Genomic DNA, 13336 nt, shown 5'->3' with positions numbered 1-13336 from the left:
AACCACAGTGCTGTCAAGGGAATGGAGAGACTGATGCTGTTAAGTACAGCCAGGGCTAAAGCCCTGAGCTCCAAGAGAAGCAGACTGGCCCCTGTCAGAGCAGCTGACAGCTGTGAAATATCCTTTGCAGTATAAGAAAAACTCTTTGGCCACACCAGAGCAGACTTCAGGTACAAACCAGCACATACATGTTGCAGACAACTGGTAAGCCTATGCTGGCCAAGTGATCTCTACTCTCAGACTGTGATATCCTGATATTGCATAATTGTCACTTCCTTCCCAGACTTTTTTTTTTTTTTTTTTTTTTTTTGAGTGAACCAAATGATCTCCATACAAAACTGAGGGAAATCCTGGAAACAAATCACTCCCAAAATGTGTCATGGATGAAGGTTTGTTCCTTATCAGCCCAGCCTAGTCCTAACTAGCCCTCCAATTCCAGACATAAGCCCTTCTATCACATCTCTTGTTATGGAAATACCACCCTGGTAGGCTTCAATCCATGCCTCAGGTTATTTCTGATGCTCCAAACAAAAAGAAAGCCGAACACCAAAAAGACCTACACAAACTCACATAGAAAAGTAATGGTCACATCTTAGCATCAAAGGCCCCAGAAAAGATCTAAAAGGACAAGTGTTTCATCATGTGAATACATGGGAAACCACCAGGCTGTTTTAAGGGAACAAGCTCCGAGCAGCATACAAACAGGCCACTTTTCCTGAGGACCAGGCATTATTCGCAAGGGGAATGCATTTAGCTGGATGGATGAAGCAGCAAGGGAAAGCATGACACAGAGATACAGGTAAATTGAGCTGATAGCACAGATGCATCTGTATATATGAAGACTCCAGATGAGTAGCATGCTCCATGCCCCATGCATGCAACCACTCCTTGGCAGCCTGAAAACTGCCAGAAGGCAGCTGCCCAGGGCACCTACAGACCCACTGGCCTTGCTAAGGCACCACAAGTCCTGCTGGCTACAGAGAGGGCAACTCTGCAGCACATGTGGCCACACTCACATGCTCCCCTGTGTAGCAAGAAAGTGAAATTTTGTAGGCAGCTTTGTGCTGTCAGCACAGACAGCCTCTGAGTTTGGAGCCTGATGTCTAATCAGAAGAAAAACCTGTTTTCTGAGCATAACAGTGAGTCTCTGTTCCTTCCAGAGGCTGGGTTTGCAAATCACCCACGAAGCATAAAAGTTTCTCAACGGTTTTTCTTTTATGTTTAAAAAGCAGTTCCGAGATAGGAAGCAAATATTAGCCAAGTAACGATAGTTAATCACTTGCTTTGGCATAGCTCAGTAATCATAGTTGATCAGTTGCTTTGGCATTTTCCGCAGTATTTGTGTTTGCACATGACCTCACAGAGACAATGGGGATCTATATTTTTCCTAATCGAAGCGTAATTAATGCTAAATAAAAGTACTTTCTCTGGATCTATGTAGAACTCTTAATCTGAAAAAATAAAATAGATGCATTTTCTACATTTTAGAGGCGAGAAACTTTATTTATATGTCATACAGGAAAGTTGCACTTATTTAAGAATTTCCTCTTGGGAAAACAGGGAAATACAAGGATTCTTTTTGTAGAGCTTCACTTTCATCAGTACTTCCTCGTTTGCAGCAGTCCTAGTGGGCAATTCAGGGCAAAGTCCCTTCTTTTGCAACAGACCTTGTCTTTGATTTCAGTGGGACCTATACAACAAAGTGCCTTTGCAAAAAGCACACTAATGTCTCTCAGACACCTGTTCAGCAGAGCCCTTCTCAAACCCAGCCTAACTTAATGACTGGTTTTATCACAGCAGAGATTATCATGATTATTATTCAACAGAGAGATAGGTGATTCATATAATCTGCTCTCTAAAGCTGGTGGTTTGATCCAAAGTCACGGGAGTCAAATATAACTTGATCATGCATGGTGGTATGAACATAACCTTTTACATCTCAGTTTCCCACCAACATTTGGAAAATATAGTATTGCACTGCCTCAGAGCCATGTTTTGCAATTGTATGCATTAACAAGAATAAGAGGCATTCAACTATGGGAGAACAGGGACCACATTAAACGTGCAAAAATACAAACAAGAAAAAATATAGAACTTGTCTCAGTTTAGTAGGCGAACAACAGGATGAATGTAGGTTATGTGGTTCTATCTATCAAGTAATCATACACAAATATATTTATCCTAGCTGATGTCACAATCTCAAATTCTCTCTGAATTGTTCCATACAGTCCCAAGACAGGTGTATAACCTGCACTTTCTTACAAGAAGAAAATAAAAATCAGTGGATCCAAAGTAGGATATAGTACCTCACCATGCTAACTTGACAGAATGGTTCAGACAGAAAGTACTGCACTGCACACTACATTTTGCAAGTCTAATGTAAAAGCATTTCTGCTGTTTGCCTGCAGACGCGATAAGACTCCGAGCCTGGTGGAATCAGCATTTCAGTGCATGTCGTCCAGTACCCTCTATACTGTGGATTTAGCAAAGCTTGCCTAAAGCTTGTTAAATCCCTCCTCCCACCAAACTACATATTCCTGAAGTAAAGCCAAAAATATGGAGAAAACATTAATTCATATTCATCCTACGATACAAGAACATAGCAGCTAATATTCCTTTTTATTTTCTGAAGATGTTTCTTTCTGAAAATAATGAGTCTGGTCTTCTTTGATTATAGGATCATCCTGTAGTGAAATAAGGAGGTTAGGAGGGTCAGCTTTCTTTGGTAAGGTGCTGTGGAACAACTGTCATCATGAAATCCATCTATTTCATGATACCAATGTTCAACATAGACCTGTTCTACTCTGCTAATCCCTTTACAAATTGCTTGCACTTTTTCCCTCTCCAAGTGATTCACATTCTTATGCAATACATTTTGGTGTCATCTATCATAAAGCTCATCTATTTGGAAGATATTATGCAAATACTTTCATTTAATCCCTTTATCAGTAGAATGTCAGGTTAGTGTTTTAAAAAACATCCCTCTGGGCCATGTTCAAAATAAGAAAGTGTATGGGAAATATTAACACCTAGTTTAAAAATTATGTTAGTAAGGGTGAGCTTCAATTTTCTGATACTGTAGGAAAGCGGCATCTTCCTGGAGCAGAATGAGAAACTGAGTAGAATTTGCAGAAAGGGTGAAATTTCCTTTACACCTTTAAAAATGCCACTAACTCGACTGATTCAGCCACCAAAAATGAAAGAAAAAAAAATTATCTGTAATGTCAGAAAAGAAAGACCTTCACTAAGGAAGACATAAGACCAAGACGACAGCAGCTGAGGTACCACCAGCCAGAAGGATGAGAGATTATTAGTCACATATTCCATGGCTTGGCAGAAGAGCTTGTTACCCTGAAACAAAGCAATCCAGAGACTCTTGGATAAATGAATTGAGTCTAACTGTAATCTGCCTGAGTTCAAAGCCAAGAGATATCAAGAAAGAATAGTCCTGGTCTGGAAGAACAGGAAGAAAACAGGTGGAAGGGAGAGTGGATGGCAAAATTATAAGAGCATACATGAAAACTGGAACATTTTGTTAGAGAACATCAAAAATGCACAAAAAGCAAGATCTAGAAGAGAAGCACAAGGGTGTATATATGAAACACTGACAGCACTATGAAAATATGCTGGGGTGGTGAGTGAGAATCAATTCCCATTCAAGGACACTTAAGAAATAACTACTTCCTTAAAAGAAACAAGAGCAAACACAGAGAACAGTGTATATTCATACAGCATGGCAAAGGAAGGCAGAAGAAAACATCCAGGAGAAGGAGCGTTAGAGGACAGTTTGGTTACGAAAGAAGTACACTGCTGCCTTGGGATTATGACAGATTTTCATGGACAGCTAGCCACATGTATAAAGGCAGGAGAAACCTGCATGCAAATTTTTTTAAAGAAGAAGGAATAATTGCTTAACAATAACCTGGGGCAATGACAAGGCAGGGGACATGTCATTGCTAACAAGAGAAAACTTCTCCTTCAAAAGGCATCTTGGAAACCAAGCCAGCATGACACTGAAAGAAATTATTTACTTTGGTACTATATTGTGGATAAATAATTTTCAGAAGTAAAAGTTGATGCACAATTAGGAAAGACCTCAAACTAATAATGGGTGTCTTCTCATCTGAGCAGCTGTTTGTTTAGCACTTCAGTACACTGCAGTTTGAACTCTCAGAGTCTTGCATTTATTTCTGTCATTTCCCCCTAAAAGTGTATCCAATGATGAGAATACTTACTCCCTCAGAAAAACTTGTCCTTCATACACATGTCCCAGTCCCAAGGAACAGAGGAACATGGCCTGGATATGGTCTGAGTCATTAATATGAACACAAACACTTACAGACACCTGTATAATAAACAATACGAAAAGGTCCTTGAAACATCTGTTCCACATACCACCATATCACAACTCCCAACAAAAATAAGATCTTTATTAAAATAGCAAAAACCATTTCTCTAATGCCTGCACATGCCCGTGGCTGGTGAATATAAATGCAGCCACTTGGCCAGAGGGAAAAGGCTCCCAGATGCTTTTCATGGCTTTGTACATTGCAGACAAACTGCTTGCTGCCTCTCTCAAGTTGCAGAGAAGCAGCCTTATGCACCAGCAGTGCTGGCTGCTCTGTGAACAAAGAATGTGGCTAGCCGAGCCTATAGATAGCAAGTGTTTACTAATCCCTTGATTAAAAGTGCACACACCTCGATCTGCAGAGTTAAGGGACAAGAAAGAAAAAGGATCTTCTTCCCCACAATAATGCCACGTTGGAAAGTTGTGGCCCTCTCCTTCTTCCTCTTTCTACATGTTTTGAATCTCAGATCAGGGTTGTCTTGACCAGCATAAGGAGGTAATGAGAGAAATGTGTTTTCATTATAGTTTTATGAATACTTTCTTTCTCACAGATGCAAAGAGAATCTCTTCCCTCTTTGTGGGCCAAACAATGCAAAGTGTTCAATCACACCAAAAACACTGATGACCACTTTCTCTTCAATTGACAAAATTTTCTGGGCTTGGCACAGATGCAAAAAAAGGTCCTCCTTCAGGTGTTCATCTTCAACCATATGTCACAGTGAAGAGCACATGGAAAAGCTCTGAGCTGGAATAAGAGATGAGGAAACCTATAGACTATCAGCAGGATACAGCTGCAGCTTTATTTAGCCTTCAGCATTGTGAATATTTTCACATTAATATTAGATATCCCTAAAGAGGCCTGTAGCCTGTATTTCAAAGGCCTCATTGATCCCAGGCAAGGAGAATATTCTCGTCCCTTTCCTATGGCATGCACACAAAAGTTAAACCTATCCTACACCTACTCACTCAGCCTCCTTGGAGCATTGCATCATCACAGCATTATTACATCCAGGATCAAAGTGTGGCCATTGTATCTTTGAACTGCCCAACACTGTGTGGCACAGGCCTGATCCACTCATGTCACACAGGCTGTACAAGGGCTTGGCTGTGATCAAATAGACCAGACCAGCAGCTATTCACTTGAGTAGTCCCTTCATTTCAGCCACATTCATCACTCAGGGAAAAGAAAACTCACACCCAGATAACACTTGACCCTGGAAAAGAAAGTCATCATCTGGTTTTATAACCTATTCAAATGTTTTATTTTGCAGTATCTGTAGACATGGACAGGTGTGCTTTGGGCTTTGCAATGGACACAATGATCCATTCTGACCAGATACATAATTTGCATAATGGTAACTGCCAGCAATGCCAAAGCAGCCCTGGTCTCCCACAAATAAATAGATGGACCACACAAGAATGTGCTTATTGGGCAGCAGAGAGGGGAGTCATGCTCAGAGACATTCTCTGCAGCTGATTGACCTGAACTGTAAATATAGTGGCATGCCAGATTTCTGCAAACCTCAGGATGGGATAGGCACTGCATCACCTGCAGCTGCTATTATGCAGCTCAGACTGCTTCTCAGAACAAATTAACATACCAGGTCTCAACTTTTCAGACAACTGAAGTAAATAGAGTTGCCCAAGCAGCCCTGGGGACCCTTGAGCAAGGCAAGCTTTCCTCCAATAATGCTCACACTATAACGCACACCCTGATTGCTTTCTCCACTGTTGACTTCTGCAGACTTTCTATAGGTTCCAGAGTTTATTAGTCCAATCCATCCTCAGCTGCAGTGGGCTTAATCCAGTCACAGAGAGAGCACAGGTAATGACCCCTCTATTAAGACATTTACTAGGGCAAATGTCTCATTTTCAGTCCTTTGTAATACAGCCAAATTTCAAGTGTCTGAGCTCAGTGACGGCCTTAATGTTTTTTTAAGACTCCAGGGGACCAGAACAATTTTTTGTTGCTGTTGCTTTGAGAACAAGGTTAAAGGAGAACAGGCAGTTCTTCTGAAAGCTATTTTTTTGGCAGAATTCTGAACAGCCTCACTGGCATTCAGAGGAATCTGATATTCAAATGAACCTAGAGGAGGGGCTGAAAAACCTTGCTTGTTGACCCCAAGAAAAACGTGATTCCTTTATACAAAAATATCAAAGACATTGTGAAAGATCACTTCTACAAGGATGGGGAAAAGAACATGAGTCTATAATGCCCAGACCCCATGTGAGGTGCCGAGCCATACCACCTCTCAGGCATCTTCTGACAAAGCACTGCATCTTGTTAATCTCACTCCAGCACTGCTGTGTTGCTTCCATCTGCTGCAACAGCTTAGCAACCCCATAACAAGAGCCAAAGAAACAGAACTGCACCCTTAATCACATTCCAGTTCACAGTCCAGTGCAACTCATGAGTGAATCCAGGTTTGTGCTAAGACGGTGCACTTCTCACTGGAACTTGAATGAGCTGATGTTCCAGTCTGCTATCTGCCACCCTGGCAGGAACTTCTAACAGACCGACTGTGATAAATAGCAGAGAAGGTGGGGAAGTGATAACATCTTGAATTGCTGTAGGTTGAATTGCACATGAACATGAGTTGGAGTACTCACAAGAGCTTGCAAATGTAATCCAAAACACATGGTATGCTCTCCCGGGCTTGTTTACACCACAAAATGTGTTTAAACTGAGATAGTGTCAACTTTAAAGAAAAATAAGGTTTTCCTCAATTTTTGGATACGCTCTCTTATATCAAAATAGGCTTAGTCTGAAATAGTTTAAATCCACACCGACTGGAGTTAAGCTAACTCAAAAAGAAGACACTCAATCAGTGCATCTGCTGAGAAAATGAATCGCTGTTAAGAGATCCCTATGTAGACAAGTCCAAAAAAAATTCTGAAAACATGTATCAAAAACAGGTAAGAGTGTAGCACCAGATGAAGCTATGGCCAAAAGGAAAGAGAAGTAGGGAGAAAATCCAAGTTTAAAAAAAAATAAAAAAGTAAAAAGTAATTATAATGTTCACTTATTTAGCCATTAAGTTCTGGAAATGCACTTCTTCACATGCATTTCTGAATAGTCAAGAGCAATATCTGCAAAAAAAAATGCTGGGGTTTTTTCCACAGATCCTGCCTCTGGAACCTGTTTTTCTTTACAGTCTGGATTTCAGCTTCTCCCTGAAGGTAAATGAGTGTCACATCATAAACTTGACAAGGACCCATCTGCATGTCTATGTATTAAAAACTCAGTCCTCTTCTCATAAGACTCCCAATGACTGTTTTAGCAACTAATTTCCAATAGCCTGCGGAAGTTTGCCATTGGGTTTGAAATTTCCTGCCAGGCTGGTTTCTGCCAGTTTGTGACAGTATTTGTGAAGCTTTATCATTATGATCTCACCAGGAGTCTGAAGCAATGGTAAAATGTATTTACACACAAACAGAGTTTACCTTGTTTCCTCAAAATTACACAATGTTATATCAGAATAGTTCCATTTGCCCACAAGAAAACTATTAAATCCTCTATCATGAATGACTCTGTGCATTCCTTTAAAATAATCATAAATTAATCCTCTCTATTTTTCATTAGCAGTTTTTAAAGAACAGCATTAGCATCCTAGTCAACTAGGATCTCAGTTCTGATCTCTTCAGTTGTTTAATTAAAAAGTAGATCTTCACCCTTCTTATATATTACGTTATAGACTCAAAATGAAAGTAGAAAGACTGCCCCTCCTTTAAAATGCAATTAAATTTTCTCAACTCATTAGATTTCATTTTAATTGAAGTAACACTGCTCCCTGGGTTGCTGAAAAACTGGAGTGAAACATCCATCCATCTTGTTATACCACTTGTTCAGTTTCTGCCCATCTGGACTCTATTCTCATTATCAGAGACATATCAAAAGAGCTTCCTCAGTGCAAGTCTGAGGAGAAAGACAAAAAACTCTGCCATCTTTACACACCAAGACAACCTGAAATCTCTGAGAGGCAAGTTGTGGCCATTCTTGGCATGGCACTTTTAGCGGTTTCTGCCTCCGACTGTCCCCCGCACCACTGTGCTGTCAGTACCACATGGTAACGCAGCAGAAGGTGTGACACTCTCCAAGCCTTCTCTGCTCACACCTCAGCACCTCAGCTTAAGTGGCTGGAGGAGGCAAAGTCTGCGTGCAGGATGTATTATCCTTTTCTTGCTGTCTCTTTGGCTGGGAGGGGCAAAGGAGAACATGAGGCAGGATCAGCAGTGAAGGACTGGCGAGGACTGCAACACCTCCCACATGGCTGAAAGCAACGGCCCCAAGATTTCAAGAAACAGGGTGTGCGAGATGGAACGGAAGCACCTGAGGCAACACAGCTCTCAGAAGAACAAAGCATGGTGTGAAACGAGTCTCAGAAGGGGACTCACTTCCCCATCTGGTTCAGCTGAACACAGCTGCCCAACCTGAGCTAGGGTGAGGTCACCTCTCCAAGCCCAGTAACACTGCTATCTGATGGCAGAGCAAGTGACAGGTCTCAGACCACAACATGGGAAAACCATAGCTGAGAGATGCTTCCTGTTTCCCTGCTACACTCACACCAAATGTGCTATAGATATTATATAAGCAGCCTCCCTTCTGTTGGATTTGCTTGCACCTGTTATAATCTAATTAGGAGGAAATTGGACTTCCTGTGCTAGCATCATAAACAGAGGCAACATAAACATATAAATCTTTCTCTTAAATTCCTTTTTCTTCTTTTTTGAAATGCCAGAAGACTGCCCTGCGAACCCAATGTGCAATTCTCTTTTGCATAGTATGTTGAATAATGGATCAGGCTTATGTCTACCACAGATGAAAATCATGCTTTTTCTGAAATCCATTCACTGCTTCACGGACCCCAAATCCTCTAGGTGCTATACATTTCAGCTGTCATAAATCCATGTAATGTTCCTGTGTATGACACTATTCATTTAGACCACCAATTTAGTTAAATTGACAGATGTGAAAAAAACACATGTAACCAAACAACTCCCCAGTGATCACACAGCTGCTGATGCTGAAGGGACTGTGTGTTTTATTCAGCGATAGTCAGGCACTTCCATCCACATTTGCCACCTGCTGTCAATATAACATCAGGTGGAGCTGTGCAGCTCTCACTAAGCTTACTTCTATTCAAGACATTGTCCTTAAGGCTTTTGCAAGCAAATTAAGTGCAGTAGCTGGAATCCTGCACCCACTTCCCCTGTGACTTGTAAGAATCTCCCTACTGGTTTGATCAGGGCCCAAAGACCAGATCTTAAAGATGAGGAAAACTAGCATCTGGTCCTCATTTCACTTTCTTTGCAAAACGCTCTTGTGCACATCAAGAAATAGTTCAATGAAAAAACAGATAACACGCTGAACAAAGGGTATTTTTTACCTTTATCTTTGAAGTCTAGATCCTGCCACTCACACTGCAGTTCAACAGTGCTTACTCTCTGTGGAGTCCTGGGCATTCTCAAAGTAGTTTGGGGACCTTCTCAAACTCAGGCAGACAAGATACAGCAAATCAGGCTATTACACCCCTATTCAGCAACGTGTTTAAGCAAATCCTTATGACCTCTTAATGTAAGTAGCCAAGAGCTTTGGTGATTCACATCTTCAAACAGCAAGGAAGCCACATTTCAAAGTGGCACCAAGTACCTCTAAAATGAGCATATGGCTCCTAATGTTTTCTGAAAGGTTTTTGCTTTACAATATGCATCAATTTATTGTGCAGTATCCAGTTTTCCACAATTTTTAGCATAATGAAAGTCATCAGGAAAAACTAAGTTTGCTTTTCTATAGAATGAGCAAAATGTGTTCAGATTATATTTCTCTTTGGCATACAACAAAGAACAACCAGAGGATGCGCTTTCTTCACATAGAATTCACCATTGTCTCAATATGAAATGGGAGAAATGCATGCTTTTCTGTTCAAATCACTATAAATCAGCTTTCATAGTGAACTTTCTACATAAAATTAGCCTGCCCAACCAAGTAAACAAATAAATGAATCAATGTAACATTGTTTGTATATGGCATACTGTCATCGTTCATTAGTAATCTAATTCTGCATGTGTTCTGCAGTTTGATAGACAAGTTGTGCATGGGAAAAAAAACAACATTCTTAAGACTTTGGCACCTACAGCAAAGCTATTAAATTCATACTAATGCGTCAAAATAAGTAATCAGCAACTCTGAAAATCAGGTCACTCATTTTTGTGCCTAAATATAGACCTAGATTATTAACTTTAGGCATTCACAGTTGAAAAATGTTCATCCAAATGTGTCATCAGGGAGGGTTGAATAGATTTCTAGAAGAAACACTTGAGAAAAAAATTCTAAACGATAACAATTTAGATGATAAACAGCATTATAATTTATTATTCATATAGTTCTATTGGTGTGCCTGGCATTCTAAAGGCAAGAGAAGAAATACAGCTAAATATGTTATTCTAAATATACTTTAAAGGCTAGAACTAAGGCTATAAAGATTTAGAACACAATTGCTGGTGTTCAGCTGATTGTATTATTTTTCAAAGGAAAGGATTTAAACAGAGATTTTTCTCCTCTGCCCTGTGAAAAGGTAAGATAATACTTGTGAACTTAAACTCCATAAAACAAAATTTTCCAGCTTTGACCTATATCCATTAAGATATTTAGATGCTTAATTTCTAGTCAGCATCCAGTTTCACATTGATATCAAGGAATAAACAATGGGAAACAGGGATGGGATTCATCTCTAAAATAAGTAGACAGCAAAGTAATTCCAAGGAATGGCATACATCACACCAAGCTAAGTATCTTGGAAAGATTTATGATATTGCTCTCCTTCTGTTAATTAGAGAGGAAGACAGCTAGTTTCAACTGGACATCTGACTTTCAGAGGTGAAATAAATCCTTTTATTGGTGCCTACATCAAAGTTGGTTTTCTTTTACAAAGATTTATTTCTTTTGGATTGAAGCATGCAAAAATCCCAGCATTGCTAGATGCCAAAAATTAGGGACATTCAGCATTTAAAAATCCTATGGCTTTGTGTAAAAATTCATGATCTCTCATGGCCAAGAATGAAGTATTTTAGCAGAGACTTTAAAAGTGCCAAAAAACCTTTTCAGAGGGAGCAGTCACACTCTTGACAAAGCAAAAAGCAAGTGTTCACTTGAACAGAGGGGAACAGGTATGAGCACCAAGAAAAGATCTGCTCCTTCTCAAAGATGTGTTAAACCACTCATGTTTTCCTGCTGAATCCTACTCCTGGCAGGCAGTGCAGTAAGCAGATAGTGACCATTTGAGTTTCACTCTGTGCCAACTTCTGAGTCTGGCACCCCAGCCAGTGAGTACAATGGATTGCTCTTCCTAAGGATCTAACAGCACTAATGAAGAGGTACTGAACATGACTAAATGCAAAAGAAAATGCATTGTAGCAGGGGCATTCACATAAATAACTTAATAATAACTGCCCATTTTGTAAAGAGGAAGATGGATGTTGTTTAACGGGGTCCTTTTGTCAGTAAAACATTTCATTTCTATCCTTCTAGTGAAACGTGTCACCATGTGTTACAGAGAACTCGTTCCTTTTGTGTCTGGGGACAAAACAGTTGCCATGTAAAAATTTCCCGTGAAGACAGTAATGAGGCCAGAACCTGGAAAGCACTTTAAATGTGCTCACCTGGATTACAGATAAGAAGAAATGTTTACAGATTCAAGTTCACCCGTGTTACCACTCCCTGAGATGACAATGGCAGCAAACCACCTCCTAAGTCTACCTTCAGCAGTGACACTCTATTTCTTGTGGAGTGTTGCAGTGATGGACAGTACGCACTTTCAGTCAGGACATATGGCAAAGCTGAGGCTCAGGAATCTGTTAACTATCAATGATGTAGCCACCAAATCCTTTCCTAAAGGGTAGAAGCATGAGCTGGTTCAGAGAGGGTCAAGTCTGTACAAAACAGGATAGCTAGATCAACTCTCTCGCTCCCCCCACTGGCAGTGGAGTCTAGAGCCAAGCCATCTAATTATAGGCTAGACGCCTAATTTTTAGACATTAATATTTAGGTAAGACCAATGCAGGAAATAGCCTACAGCATCTTTAAGTTGAAGATTAGGGTATATTAAGGGTATGTTTTGCTGAAACAAGAGTAATTCTTATAATCTTCTTCCCGAAGCAAGGAAAGTGATAAAACTACAAGCAAACCTCAAGCAGTAGCAGAGCAAACCAGAAGCACTCACTTAGTACACCACCACAAAACAGCATGTAAAGGCCTGCTACCCTCAGAGTACAGCTAAACAAGCCATGCATCAGCTGGTTACCAAATCTGAAAAGCACAAGCTGTCAGTGCTTTCCTGACAACTCTCAGCTTCTGCACGACTCCTCCCATGCCTGCAGTGCCTGTCTTTGTACAGTGCATTTCCCACCAGCAGGTCATACAGCAGTACAGTTGGGAGGGTGCAATGGATACAATGCCAGCTCCTGATCACCCCTGTCACCAAAAAAATTGACTACCTTTCCAGTGCTCCCAAGCAGTCTCTGATGAGGACCTCCTACCGGGAGTTGTCATTTTGATAGAAGGCATCAATGACCCACTTTCTCCAACTGACACCTCTGGCAGAGGTCCCACTCTTCCTTCCATTGTCTTGCACATCTTTGATGAGAATTATTAAACTCTCACAACCTCAGAGTCTTTCCCACTCAGGCCCTTCTTGCAGCAGGGTGAAATAGCAGTAGTGAGACTGAATAAATCTGATGTAGTGAATATCACTTTTCTTAGGTCTGGTCTGGAGCAAACATAAAAAATAGTTTTGCATCTGTCATCTCCATAAATCTCATTATTTGGGTCCAGCTAATCTAGGCCTAGGACAAATATTTTGTGTTGGATTAGGCAAAGCATCCTCTCCACGATAAAATCAATGTGATAAACAACTGATCTTACAAACAGAAAACATTGTTCCAAAATTGTATTATATTTTTACAGTAACTCTATGACAGAGAGCATAGAGA

Source organism: Coloeus monedula (assembly GCF_965178545.1).
Source record: "Coloeus monedula genome assembly, chromosome: 3".
Classification (NCBI taxonomy): domain Eukaryota; kingdom Metazoa; phylum Chordata; class Aves; order Passeriformes; family Corvidae; genus Coloeus; species Coloeus monedula.
The sequence above is the reverse complement of the archived record's forward strand: the minus strand, read 5'-3'. Positions refer to the sequence as shown.